Raw genomic sequence first — 15,517 nt, 5'->3', positions numbered from 1 at the left:
ACTTAGAAATCAGGCATTTTGGACCAAATTCTGTAAGACCGACATTGAATAATTTAAACATCCTCCATCCATTGGAAAGCAGACTGGGTATTAGAAGCCCTATACACTGTATTTGATGGGACCTCTTTCTATAGCATTGTCTGGTTTTCAACTGAAAAACTAAAATGGAGGCCAGGCGCGGTGGCTCATGCCTGTCATCCTAGCACTCTGGGAGGCCGAGGTGGGAGGATTGTTTGAGCTTAGGAGTTCCAGACCAGCCTGAGCAAGAGCGAGATCCTGTCTCTACTAAAAATAGAAAGAAATTATATGGACAGCTAAAAAAAATATATATATAGAAAAATTAGCCGGGCATGGTGGCACATGCCTGTAGTCCCAGCTCCTCGGGAGGCTGAAGCAGGAGGATCGTTTGAGCCCAGGAGTTTGAGGTTGCTGTGAACTAGGCTGACGTCACGGCACTCTAGCCCAGGCAACAGAGCGAGCCTCTGCCTCAAAAAAAAAAAAGAAAAAAACTAAAATGGAAAAATAACTTCTGATATTAAGCTGTGATTTCCACCTTCCATGACCCTCATTTACAGGCTGCTGTTTGCATGTGATATTCAGATCTTAACTCCAACTCTGGTATTGTGGGGTTCATGCGCTCAGAAATAGACAGGAACTTTAGAACTGTGAAAACAGGTACTAAAATGGTTAAGTTTATGACTATTTTAAGGGAAAGTCATTTACTAAGCTGAAGTTTGGGAGAGGCCCTCACTGTTTTATCCCAAAGGACTCAGAAGATTACATAACAGATGTAAAATTTTACCTCCAGCACATGGAAACTCACAGAATAATTTTAAAGCTTGTATGGAAAGTCGTTTTATTCATCTAGGAGAGAAATCTGTTTACAGAAGTTTAATTTAAACCAGTGCATTATTCTCCAGGCATTTGTTCGAACACCCTCATTACACATCAGATTCATTTAACTCCTGGGGGCTTCGGTTCCTTTATCTAAAAACAAGATTGGTGTAGATAATGCTTAAAAGCCCCTTCCAGGCCAAAGAGTCTATAATTTGATATCATCCCAAATAGCAAACAACATATTTCCATTTTGATTGGTTTTTATGGCATGAAATCAATAGTCTTTTTAAGGTACCTATAATAGAATAATTGGGAAAAATATTCCAAAAATATGATTCTTACATTGTTCTACATTGTTCTACTCTGACTTGATGCTACTCACGGAATTATATTAACTAGTTCTGCTATCAAGCAAAATATCAAAGACCGAAACTGGTTGGACTCCCAGTGCAATTAAAAAGTTATATTCCTGAACGTCAAATTTATTGCGAAGGAGTAATTAGGTCTTAGGAAAAACTGTCTTATTGTGTATTTCACTGTGCTGTTAAAATTTTTGACATTAACAAGAATCACTTCAACTTTAAAGAAAATTTTCTCTATTTTACAAAGATGCTAGAATGCCAGAAAGTCAAAGGTAGCCAAAGATCCAAAATAATAATTTTTCTTTAACTTTTTAAATTACAAATGCCAAACATAGAAATTATGCCAAATTTAAGGAGTACAAAACTTTACTATATGAAAAGAAAAAAAAATAGAGAAGCAACTTCTAGTATTAGGCTGTGATTTCCAAAGATGACAATGATTTTCAGAAAATTTGAAAATTTTCCTCTAATTTTTTTCTTCTCTAGTCACATAATAACTGGTATCATACTAAACACAATATTTTGTTACTGGATAAAGCTAATAAGTATTTCTATTGGTAATAATATGTCTAGTTGGGTGAAACAGAATATCTCATGCAATTTAATAACACAGTCTCTCTTTCATCTACTATGATGCAGAAAGACAATGAAAATGTCATAAATTCAAGAGGCTTTCGTGATCATTCTCTCTGGTTTTTTCAATATAGATATTAAAAATGGTGTAATATAAAGAATAAACACATTTGGACAGAGTTGACTGCAGAATTAAGTTGTTTATAATAAGGTTAGCTTGTACAATTTAATGAAATTATCACTGTTGTGTAGCATAATAATAACTATAAATGGAAGCAATTCACATATATGAGTTTGATGATGGTGATGATTGGAAACAATGATTAGTGATGGGTGTAGTGGGTGGACCTGGGGTTCCAGCTACTCAGGAGGCTGCAGAGGGAGGATCACTTGAGTCCAGGAGTTGGAGACCAGCCTGGTGATACAGCAAGACCACACCTCAACTGGGAAAGAAAGAAAGAAAGAAAGAAAGAAAGAAAGAAAGAAAGAAAGAAAGAAAGAAAGAAAGAAGCAAAGGAAGGAAGGAAGAAAGAAAGGAAGAAAGAGAGAGAGACAAAGAGAAAGAGAGAGAGAGAGAAAGAAAGACAGGAAAGGGCCAGGCGCGGTGGCTCACACTTGTAATCCCAGCACTCTGGGAGGCCAAGACAGGTGGATCTCTTGAGATTGGGAGTTTGAGACCAGCCTGAGCAAGAGCAAGACCCCGTCTCTACTAAAAATAGAAAGAAATTAGCTAGCCAACCAAAAATATATATAGAAAAAATTAGCCAGGCATGGTGGCGCACACCTGTAGTCCCAGCTACTCGGGAGGCTGAGGCAGGAGGATCGCTTGAGCCCAGGAGTTGGAGGTTGCTGTGAGTGAGGCTGACACCACAACACTCTAGCTCGGCAACAGAGAGAGACTCTGTCTCAAAAAAAATAAAGGACTATAAACTGCTTTTGGCAGCATTGTGTTGGATTTGAGAGAGAGACAGAACAGACCAACTGAGGAACTAGAAAGCAGCTGGTGATGCTGAGGCTGGAGGAGCCGGGTCTCCCCCATAAGGCGTCCCGACACCTACTGCTTCCCACGCGGATCGTAGCCAGCCCGCACCCAGCCCGCACCCCTACCTGCGTGGGAGTTTATCTTTCCCAGCTATCACTGTGGGCAGGGTAATAACTACTTTTATAAAAATTATCTTCATGGTTACTGAAAACTGAGGAGGAATACGCCACTAATCATGGGCCGTGACTCATAGTTTAAAGACTTGACTAGTAAGCGCCTGTAAGATTTATTTGAGGCTAAATTTTCTCATCGTACCAAGATTACTTTCATTTCGTTTCATCCACCTCATAGTGGCACTTTCTGGATGAAGCGCTTCCATGAACTCTCCGAATTCAGCGCTTCGAAGAGGCACAGAGAACTCTGACGACGATTTCTTCATGCTTCCTCTAAAAAAAGGAATTTTTTAAAAAAAGTCTCTCAAGATTAACAACTGTGTGCAAAAACTCCAAAGTGTTTATAGAGAGTTTAAAAGTAACAGAAGACAGTGAGCAGACAGAAACGAAAATACATAATCCACTTCAGCTGCATGGAAAGTGGATCACGTATCAAGGACAGTTCTAGAACTTTGGGAACTTGGACAAGGCTGTGAGACTCCCATTTTGAGGCATGAAAGAATTAAGAATGGATGATGATTTTGTGGGAAACTTTCTAACTGCTTTTCTAACTATTTCATGTGGGCAATTTCATAAAAGCCTGGTGGTTCACTCTGACACTCTCTCTCTACCTGTCCTTGGAAGGACACGGAAGCTCCCGGGTGTGGGTCTCACAGTGTAAACACTCTTGCTGAGCTTAGAGCCCACCCTGAACACGGCCATGGAAAAACAAACACACTCTCATGTGAACTTCCCCCCACTCTACCCCTTTTTTGTACAAATTTATGCTAAAAAGCTTCATTAAGCTTTTTAAGTACATTATCCTTATGAATAGATTGAGTAAAACATCAATTTCTACAACTTCTAGGAGACAGGGCAAAAATATTTAAAGGAAAATGAGGGGTGGAAATCCTATTAACCAAATTAGGAAGACAAAGGAAATCTGAACACTACAGAAAAAATCATTTCAACAAAAACATCCCAAACCCCATTGTAGTCTATCACTTATTTTTGTTACTATAATCACCATTCTTCAATGATTTAGTGTCAATAAATTATAACTAAAAATCTTGTATTGGCTTAATATTTTGTATTTCAGCTTCTTTCTTAGGGAGTGTAAACAAGTGTATTGCTGCTCATGTTTATAGAAGCAGCATGTATAAATGTAGTGTAAATTGTGAACTGTGTGATAATAGCATGGAGTGTGTGTCTGTGCAGAAGGAGTTGTGTACGTAAAAAACGCTGTGTGTCTGTTTAATCAAGACTGTTGGCCGGGCGCGGTGGCTAACGCCTGTAATCCCAGCACTCTGGGAGGCCAAGGTGGGAGGATCACTTGAGGTCAGGAGTTCGAGACCAGCCTGAGCAAGAGCGAGACCCCGTCTCTACTAAAAGTAGAAAGGAATTAGGCAAACAACTAAAAGTAGAAAAAAATTAGCCAGGCCTGGTGGCACATGCCTGTAGTCCCAGCTACTCGGGAGGCTGAGGCAGGAGGATCGCTTGAGCCCAGGAGTCTGAGGTTGCTGTGAGCGAGGCTGATGCCATGGCACTGTAGCCTGGGCAACAGAGTGAGACTCTGTCTTCAAAAATTAAATAAATAAATAAATAAATGTTTGCTTTGACTTTTATATCCTTCAAATGTGGTTTTCTTCCAAATTTTTAATAATCATCCTATATTTTTAAACTTTTAATTTACATTTAAGCTTCTTAACTTAATGTACCACTTAATACACTGGCCTCCTCCTCCAGCCCTGACCCTGCCGGCCCAGCCACCCCCCCAGGCCTCCCTGGGGACTGCCCGGCCGTGCCTGTCTCTCCGGCCCTGCCCAGGGTCCTGGGTTTGCACGTTCGCCCTCTGCCGCCTGCTCACAGCGGCCGCGGATTCCCGCGGACACCAGCGCTTTGCTCTGCCTCTCTCCTTCCCGCGGTTCTCCCTCTCGTGGCTGCTTCCGACACTGACCAAATTGCTCTCCGCTGCAAAGGCGGGAGATTGTTTTACTGCAGGTGGCAGAAATTCAAGCCAAACCAACCTAAATGCAAACCACTGGTTTATGTAATTCACAGTCTCAGAGGTTGCAGGTACTTCAGGCACCATGTGTTCACGTCCTTGCTCCCTGCCCAGCCCAGGCTGGCACACACTGGGTATGGCCCCTCTCTTTAAAATACTATGAATATTTATTCTTAAGAAACCTAACCTCTTTTTCTATCCATGCAAATTATGGGAAATGTGGGGTCTTAGGTAAAGAAGAGATTCTCCAGCTTGAAAATCACATTATTGAAATCCCTTCTCATCTCCCATGTAATCTCTTCTTCTACTGACAGCTACTTTCAGCTTATACTGACCTTAAAGCTGGATTCAGGACTTCAGCTTTTTCCAGCAGGAATTCTTCCCTGTAGAGCGTAAGTGAGCAACACCAACTTTAATGACTCTGTGGAGGACAATGAGGGAACATGCCTCACACGACACATGGCATCTCACTCCAAAGTGACAAAACATTTTTCTTGATCTCTCATCTCCATCACCAGGCTGTGGTTCTCCCTCTATCCGCCCTTCCCTGTGAAGTCTCAGCTCTCTCTTCTTCTAAGCAGGTAGCAGAGCTGTCTCTCATCCCGCCAAATCTGTCTCAGGTGCCGGCCAACCTGCAGCCCTGCAGACTCCAAATAGGCTTGTTAAAGCTTTAACTCCATTCTGTTCTGTTCTGAGGAGCATGTTAAAAAAAAAAAAAAATAACTTCAAAGCTGACTCTTCCCCAAGTAGAAACTCTTGGAATTTGGGTAAGCAATTTTTTTTCTTTGTTATTTACATTTATATTGATGTCTGCAAGTCAACTTCCAAATAGAATTTTTTTTTAATTCCTTGTATAAAACCAAGATATAAATACTTGTTATCTCATTTGAAAAAGAACTTTCAGTTAAGGCTGGTAGACACCTACAATCACTAAGGTACCCAGCTACCCCTGAAGATACAGGCAGGAATCTCATGGAAGCTTTTCCAAACAGCAGCTCTGTATCACAAACAACACGGGGACCTCACATAAACAGTGTTTTTCTGCTTTTACTTCAGGAACAACTCTTGAGGCAACAGAGAGCAGTTTTATGATTATATTTTATGGTGATTAGGAACATAGTTAACTGGGTCAATAGTGAGTAGAATATTCAAGGGTTGGCATGAAAAACGCAGTTTTCTCCCAGCCACAAAGGTGATAGGAGACAGAAAAAGAATTGCTTTTTCTGTGATTCAAGATTTTTACTACGGGAAACAAAACTGGAGGGAAAACTTGTTATATAACTTTGCATATTTTATTAATATTTACCTCTCAGCATAATTTGATAAAAAAGAGTTCAGAGCAAATGAGCAGAAGGATGTGTGTTTGCATGGAATTTAAATTTATAATTAGTGGTCTTTCTGTATCTGGTAAGGATATTTTTAGCCACATTTAGCCTTATTCATGCTGTATCTACTATGTTGTGTGTGTTCCTAAGTCCACACACTACACGTTTACCATAAGAAGGCAAAAATGAAAATCCAGCAGTAGACGGCCATCCCGAGTGGCCGTGACTCCTCTCAGAGGGCCATGCAGGGGAACATAGAGGACCCACAGCTTTTTCAGGGGACAAAACTTGTAGGGCAAGTTCGACAGTTTATAAAAAGTAGTCTTTCAACTTTTTTTCCTGTATTTACACCACATTTCGAACTTTTATCACATTAAGGAGACTTTAATTGCATGTTTGTGTCTGCTAAAAACAAAGCAAGCTGGAAGTGTGGGGGAAACTAAATGCACGTTGGCTATGAGTGGAGTGATGCGTGTCAGGTGTCAGCCAGCCTGCTCACTGAGACTGCACACCAGGCATTCCCAGACTGTGGCAGCCACACTGCCCCTGAGCCCCGCTTGTCACCACGTGTGTCAGAATAGAAACGTCACTGTGGTCATGGCGTGGAACACCCGCAGGACACAATGCCACAGACATCCTCATTCCTCACTGACAACATAGAAACCCTGACAAGGCCACTTGGATTTACAATTAAAATGGTGGGAGATTAACCTGCTTACCACAAAATGTTCATATAATTTGGAAAGATGTTCATTTTCTAAAATTCACTTTTGTCTGCCTTAAAAAAATTTTTAAGGCCGGCACAGTGGCTCACGCCTGTGATCCTAGCACTCTGGGAGGCCGAGGCGGGAGGATCGCTCGAGGTCAGGAGTTAGAGACCAGCCTGAGCAAGAGCCAGACCCCGTTTCTACTAAAAATAGAAAGAAATTATCTGGCCAATTAAAAATATATATAGAAAAAAAATTAGCCGGGCATGGTGGCGCATGCCTGTAGTCCCAGCTACTCGGGAGGCTGAGGCAGGAGGACTGTTTGAGCCCAGGAGTCTGAGGTTGCTGTGAGCTAGGCCGACGCCACGGCACTGTAGCCCGGGCAACAGAGTGAGACTCTGTCTCAAAAAGAAAAAAAAAATATTTAAAAAGTATTGTTAGCGTCTTGGTGTGTCTCCTCTATTCCTTATAACTATAATCAAGTAGAGCTGACAACTCAAATTCTGTAATAGATCAATATAAAGTGCTGTCTGGTTTTCACATAAATGAGCATTATTGAAAGTTCACATGGGCTATAAGAGCCATATTTTATTTATGATGGTAAAATCTTGCCACAACTGCTTGGGTGGGGTTTTGCAAAGTCGGGGTTAAAATGCAAGGTTGCATTGTGCGAGGTTAATGAGTCGCTGGCTGGGTCTACGCGTCCTGGAGGCCTAAGGCGAATCCGCTCTGGTTCCAGCTGCAGTTTGGCGCCACCTGGTGGCGACCGTCCCTACAGCTCGGCTCCGTGAAGGGGCGTTTCCAGGACAGGCCCAGCAAGTGGGGCGCTGGCCATGTGACCCCCATTGCACTGGCTCCCCGGGGAGAGGGGCCAGCAGGATGCTGAGGATGCAGGAGCTTCTCTTCGCTGTAGCAGCCGCCTCGCTGCACAATCTTGCAGTCCGTGTGACCAGAAACCGTGTGGTTGTGTGTCCCTGCTCACAACCACACAAGCAGGCTCAGAAGTGGATCCTCCAGCCCCGGCTGAGCCTTCTGACCGGTGCAGCCCTGGCTCACTGCGTCCTCCAAAGGGACCCTGGGCCAGGACCTCCCAGCTGAGCTGCCTCTGAATTGTTGAGCACAGAAATTGGGAGAATAAATATGTGTTGTTTTAAGCCACTAAATTTTCAGATAATTTGTCCCATGGAACCTGACAACTGATACAGTACGTCACGCAGAGAAGGAGGGAAAGCCGGGGTAGGAATGAGTTGGTCACTTCTATGGTCACCTGACGCTCCCCCGAGAACCTTCTGAGGAGTCTCAGGAATGTGTGCTTGGACTGTCCCTCCAGGGTGTCACGTGGCCCGTCCTTCACTGGCCAGGCGTGGTCCCGGGTCTCAGGGCTTTGGCATCTCCATGTGCCAGGCAGGGGAGCAGCACGTGGGCTCCGTGGGCTGCCCGGGCCACGCCCTGAGGTCTGTGATGGCCCAAAACGAGACTGTCACACGGTGCTGGTGCACACACAGCTGAAGCTGCTTCCAACCACAGTGACAGTCGTGGACGAGAAATACCTGCTAGAACTACACCTGTCACAAAATACTCCCCATGATTTTCCTTTGCATAAATTTATACTACACTTTCCACGTTCAACATAGCCATTCCCTTTTGGAGCTTTTCAAAATATTGAAACTGAGTATGTTTGCCACAGTTAACTTTTTACTTCATGGGATAAGTCATAGTTTGTTGTTAATGTGTCTATTGACTAATTCGATGTGAATTTGTTATTTTTAATTAAGAAAATTATCTTTCTTATTAATTTGAAATATACTAAATTCATAAATGGTTATATAGTATAGTCAATAGAATTGAAAAGAAGAAAAACAATTTCAAATCTCCATATTATTAATTCACATCACCCGGCTCCCTTTAGAGTCTATGATTATGTGAAGCAAGAGAAACTTAGTACATTGGGGCCCATTATGAACGGAAATGAATCACTACTTCCTTTTGCAAATCAGAAATTACAGCTGGATTCAACCATGAGGGATGTTGAAATGTTGGTATTTTTCTTTTAGCTTGTATTCAAATTTTCTTTGATCATGTGACTTCCCAAAATTTCCTTCCTATTTCTTTTTTTTTCTTTTCTTTTCTTTTTTTTTTTTTTGTTGCCCAGGCTAGAGTGAGTGCCGTGGCGTCAGCTTAGCTCACAGCAACCTCAGACTCCTCAGCTTAAGCGATCCTACTGCCTCAGCCTCCCGAGTAGCTGGGACTACAGGCATGCGCCACCATGCCTGGCTAATTTTTTCTATCTAGATTTTTAGTTGGCCATATAATTTCTTTCTATTTTAAGTAGAGATAGGGTCTCGCACTTGCTCAGGCTGGTCTCGAACTCCTGACCTTGAGCAATCCACCCGCCTTGGCCCCCCAGAGTGCTAGGATTGCAGGCGTGAGCCACCGCGCCCGGCCCATCCATGTATTTCTCACATCATCCGTATCCTTCTGGTGCCTGGCACTTACAGACGGTTGGCACAGATTATGTAATTAATCTTCCCACTGAGCCATTTGACAGTTACAGAAACTGAGGCACAAAAAAGGTTAAGTTACTTGCAGATGGCTCGTAAAAGATGTATTTTAGATGGGAATTTAGGCAGTCTAACTTTAGTGACTAAGCTCTTATTCACTTTATATTAACAAGCCTCATGCCTGTGGCAATAAAATATCAGTGTTTATGAAATAAGGGAAGCTGTAAGGATAGAATTAAAATTCAACACTTTCTTATATTTCTAAATAATCTGATTAAGCCAGAGATTCAGACTAAGTTTCTCCATTACTCCTGTAAAGGAGATTTACATCTACTAGAGATTGACACATTTGCATGGTGCTTTAAATTTAGAAAAACCCATACTTGGGCTGGGCGCGGTGGCTCACGTCTGCAGTCCTAGCACTCTGGGAGGCTGAGGCAGGAGGATCCCTCGAGGTCAGGAGTTGGAGACGAGCCTGGGCAAGAGTGAGACCCCGTCTCTACTAAAAATAGAAGGAAATTATCTGGCCAACTAAAAATACATATATAGAAAAAGTTACCCGGGCATGGTGGCGCATGCCTGTAGTCCCAGCTACTCGGGAGGCTGAGGCAGGAGGATCGCTTGAGCCCCAGAGTTTGAGGTTGCTGTGAGCTAGGCTGACGCCACGGCACTCTAGCCCGGGCAACAGAGCGAGACTCTGTCTCAAAAAGAAAAAAAAAAACAAAAAACCTCCAGAGAGCCAGTGCCCTAAACGTGAATTCCAGTGACGCTCTGGCAAAATTACCTAGCGGCCCTGAGGTCCCCGGCAGCTGTCCCTTCTAGCACAACTACTTAAAAATATTTTGAACAGAGGTAACTATTTCAGGAAACAGACCTGACTATTTTGGACATTTCTGTCCCATGAATAGTCCGAAGCATGGAACCCTCCCCCACTCTTCTCTTTATCCAAAGTTCGTAGCCGATTTTGCTGTATGGGACAAGCGTCAGCATCAGAGGAGGGAGGGAGAGGATGACAGGGACGAAGGTGCTGTAGATCTGCTGGTGCGCGGGGCTGGGCCACTCTTCCAAGCAGCAGCTGTGCTCTTTCTCATACAGGAGATCATGCTTGACCTTTACAGTAAGAACAATTCAGTTAAAATAACCCGTAGTGAGTGTCAAAAGAACAGACAGCAGCCAAGTATTCCTGTTACGCAACATTAAGCTCTTTCTAATTTGCCACCGGTACATATTTCAAATGAGATACAATTTTAATTGTTCTCTTATTGTGAAATGTGGTTTTTCTATGAATACTTAACTGCTGAAGGTCTTAAGACTTTTAAACTATCTTTCCCATTTTAAATGGAATTGAGCTTCATTTTTTTGTCTTTCTCAACTTTTATTTTCACTAGTCACAAGTTTTCAATTGGCTGAAAAAGCATTACACTTACCCAAATACATATTGAAAAATATTTTGTGTATCATGTCAGCTACTTTAATGTTAAATTATTTTGCTTCTTCAGTTGTTGAAGAGAGAGATTAGACAAGGCTTCAGACTTCTAGTTGGAAAGGACTGAAAGCCATTTCTTGTTACTGCAATTTCATATTACAACGATTAGACTGCTTGGAAAGATATTTAAAAGTCAACTGGTAGCTTTTAAATTCTGAGATGAATGAAAAATTGGGATTCAAACTATTGCCAATCTACAAATATTCAGATTGTATTTGTTTGCTGATTTCTTCATACTATTTCCAATAATAATAATAGAAACTGCTAAAAACGGATCATTTCAAGGACAATCCAAACCTTTAAAGCATATTCAAAATTCACATCTCTGGGTAACAGGAGCAAAAATGAATTTATGAAAACAACTGTCATTTTAGTCACTCTGGAGCTTTCTAGATGAATACTTAGATCTTAAGGCATATTTCTGCCTATATTCCCAGCAAATTTTATCAGCAATGTTCAATGTCAGTTGAATGGGGGAAAAGAAGCTTTTTGGTTACTCATCAGAGGTAAGAAAAAAGCTTATACTTCTGTAAAATTCTCCTAATACAGCACCTGAGGCCTGGGTGTCATGCTGGGCCCACATTCCCATTTCCTCTTTCATAATCACCCTTCTCCCAGCTTATACAAGTTACATGTCTCACCCAATCCAAATCTTACTATGGGGCACCAAAAAGGAAAAAAAAAAGGACAGAGAATTCAGATTACTGATGTCAATGAAGCCACCTTGATCAAGGGGTCATAAACCCATGGTAGGGCTCTGTGCTTTGGCCTGTCTTAAATATTATACATTTCTTTTCAGAGTAAAGCCTGGCATAGGAAAAAAGGTATTTGGACAGGGACATTATGAATTCACATTTTTCATACAGTGAGGAGGCAGAAGTGACGACGGCTTTAATTTCACCACCTCCTTGTTTCCCTCACTTGAAATTTGCTAAATACATCACTCTTGAGAAGAGCCCAGTGGGAGGGAAACAGCCGTGGGTGAGAAATGTGGATGGCCTTGGTGCTTTGCAGCAGCCAGGTGAGAAATGCAAGCTCTCTGTGAGCTCAACCACCCGCACTCAGAGAATTCAGGCCTGAAAGGGTGGCCATGGGATTGCATATGAATACTTTTATGTGACCTGAAAAATGAAATCAGACTTTTTTCTGACAAGAAGTAAATCTGATTTAGCTCATCCGTCTAACAGTGAGGACTGGCTTTTGACAGTTAGATTATATGCATTTTCTACAAGCAAAATGAGTTGTAGATTTAAAATATATTCAGAGTATATAATAAAACAATTTTAGTTTTCAAAATTGACAAATCTGTTTTCTATGTGCCAGAAATGGAGCCCACAATTTGGAACTAGACTGAGTCGCTTATAAAAGGGCTCCGGCCCCGTGGGCTTCCCGCTGCTCGGCAGAAAGGCTGCAAGTGTGGGAGCTCAGAGGTCGTTCTGAGCTGCTGGCCCGAGGACACAGCAGGGTCGGAAGCCTCAGTGATGTTGTCTCTGAGAAATTCATGAGGTCAGGAATCAATGCTGAGCAACAGCCATGCCCAGAGGGCACTGAGCCCAGGTGACTGGCTGCTCAACACCTGCATAGTGTCCCCTTTGCTGTTACTCCCCGCGCCTGGCTGGGCCATCTGACAGAGGTGTAGGGAAAGGAGAGAGGTTGGATAAGATGATCCCCAACATGCTTCCAAGTAGAATTTCAATTTGTTAATGAATAGGAGGCCGATAAGAAAAGACTTATGAAGGGGAATCCACTAATAAGTAGACAATCTATTACAATTTTTTACATGACTTGAAAATAAAAGAAAAACCTAGAGCAATCACTGAACTCTTAAAATGTAACAACGCATTTGAGAACACTAGGAAAAGCATGCTCAGCTTGCAGGAAAATGTAGAAAGTGACGTTGGTACATTTTTAAAATTTCATTTTAAGCATTAAAGTGTTAACATAGTATCAATGAGAACTAAATAAAACAGAGAAAAAAAATCTTAAAACAAATTATTTTCTGGCCAGGCGTGGTGGCTCATGCCTGTCATCCCAGCACTCTGGGAGGCTGAGGCGGGAGGATCGCTTGAGGTCAGGAGTTCGAGACCAACCTGAGCAAGAGCGAGACTCTGTCTCTACTAAAAATGGAAAGAAATTATATGGACAGCTAAAAATATATATATAGAGAAAAAAATTAGCCGGGCATGGTGGCACACGCCTATAGTCCTAGCTCCTAGGGAGGCTGAGGTAAGAGGATTGCTTGAGCCCAGGAGTTTGAGGTTGCTGTGAGCTAGGCTGATGCCACAGCACTCTAGCCAGGGTGACAGATTGAGACTCTGACTCAAAACACACACACACACACACACACACATACACAAACACAAAAAAAACAAATTATTTTCTTCCACTTGAAAAACCTTCCGTGAAATAAATGAGTTCACACAAATTTTCTATAATACTCTTGCAGGAAGGAAAATGTTTATTGTTAGGAGGAGAAAATAGTTGAACAATAAGATTATCGATCCCAGTCTCGAGTCTACATCTACCTCAAGTTGTTGCACGTACCACATGGGTGATCCCACAATGACTGCCACCAACCAGACCACACCTGCAAAAATGTTAAAATCATCAGAATAGCCCACAGTTGAGCAAAATATATCCATGTATAATTCTCTAATCATCAAGACCCCCTATTTTCAGGGCAGCCAGTCACTGCCGCGGAGCAGTGCAATGGTCTCCTCCAAGGTTGTCGCTTCTACTCTTTCACTGCTCTGGAATAGTCTTCCCAGGACAGGATTTAAATGTTTAAAACTCCCTAATAGTGTTCTGTTGCCTGTAGGATGAACCCGCTGAGGTGCTCTGTGATCTCACTCGCCTCTCTCCCGCTTCACACCCGTGCAAGGTCTTCACACCCATTCAAGGTCTTCACACCTGTGCAAGGTCTTCACACCTGTGCAAGGTCTTCACACCCGAGGCCTGTTCTGAGTTCCTGTGTCCCAGAATGCACCGTGCTTTTCACGATTCATGCCTTTACCCTGGATGGGCCACCCTAACCACTGCCTGTCTGTGGACTCATTTTCCAGGATTTCACTCAAAAGCCGCTTTGAAGGCCACCAACATTTCCTACTAAACTGACACTAATTCCTTGCTGTCTCTAGTGCAGGGCCTGTGTTGTCCTCACTTCTTCTCAACTTCCTCTGAACTCCCTGAGGGCAAGGACAATGCCATTTTTATTGTTTTGTTTCCTGAAATAAGATTCCAGGGAAAAGTCCTGGCTGCCATAGGGGCAGATCCATGTTTGTTGAATGGATGGATAACTTTAAACAGGTCAGACACCACCCTCTATCATTCCTTCTTAAAATCCAAAGTACGTTTATTGTAAGCACAATAACAGAGGTATTATTTTCTTATTTAGAAAACAAACACCTATAACTTCAAAAACCAGGGTGCTCGTGGCAGTAAAAAAGAAAAACAAAAGAAAAAAACCCAGGGTGCTCCTTCCAAATTCCCTGTCCCCCACGAGTCTGTCGAGAGGAACTGCTTGGACGATGTGCCCTTAGCAAAGGAAAACCAGATTAACCGCAGAGGAGCATTTCAACCTACGAATCTTAGCAGACCAGAAAGAGGACAGAATCAAGAGCCTCAGCTTTGATTTGGGGGCAGATTCCCCAGCTTAAATTCTGCTGGATCTTTCTATAGTGGGTGGAACCATTGAGAATACTGGGTATTGCTTTGGGTTTCTGGGAGCTGAGACTCACTTAATCCATAAGTTGTGTTTATGGTAAAGAAGGTTTTAAATGACACAATTGTAATTATTGAATAGAGAAATTATTCTGTTTTATAGGTACTAGGTTATAGGACGCTGCTTCGAATTTACCATTTGTCATGAGGTATGTGTCCATCCCGACGTGCTCAGCCAGGTACAGTTACAGAACTGAGACCCAGGAATGTGTAAAGCAAACTCATGGAGTGGGTGGCATCTGTCTGGGTCTGGCATCTCCAGGGCTCAGTACCCATCGTTTCCACACACGCTGTGACCTCCTACTATTGTGTTCTCACCCCCAGGGCCACCTCTGAGCAGGGCCCCTGTTTTCCACTTTTCTAAAAACACATTTTCTGCCCTCTGCCAAAATCTACCCGCCTGTTACCTTAGCCTAAAGCCTTCCTCACTAGGATGGCAGTTTGCCAGTCTAACGAATGTTGACATGGATGCCACTAACAGGCTATTCTAGATCAGCTGGCAGCAGCGCTGAGAAGTTTCAGACTTAAACTGAAGAAGTGCATGTAAAGTGATGGATTTTTCAGTGTGCAGTGGGCCTGGCGGAGAGCGAGGGTAGAGGGAGCGGCAAACAGGGAGAGGACTGAAACCCTCAAATGACACCCCAGTGACCTCTAAGTCAAAGGAGAAGCTACTCATCTAGTTTATAAACATGGTTCTCTTTGTTCTGCAATGACATCAGCACCGCCACAGCGCACCCAGCGGCCTCACCCAGCGTCGTGAACGCCCTTCGGTGGGTGTATTGCCGCTTCGTCTTAAAAGGATGCACAAGTTTCCACAGCAATGCGGGTCATGGTGAGAATTTCTGCCACGATGGCCGTAGCCTGGAC

The sequence above is a fragment of the Lemur catta genome, unplaced genomic scaffold (assembly GCF_020740605.2).
Source record: "Lemur catta isolate mLemCat1 unplaced genomic scaffold, mLemCat1.pri scaffold_70_ctg1, whole genome shotgun sequence".
Taxonomy (NCBI): Eukaryota; Metazoa; Chordata; class Mammalia; order Primates; family Lemuridae; genus Lemur; species Lemur catta.
Note: the sequence above shows the minus strand (reverse complement) of the source record.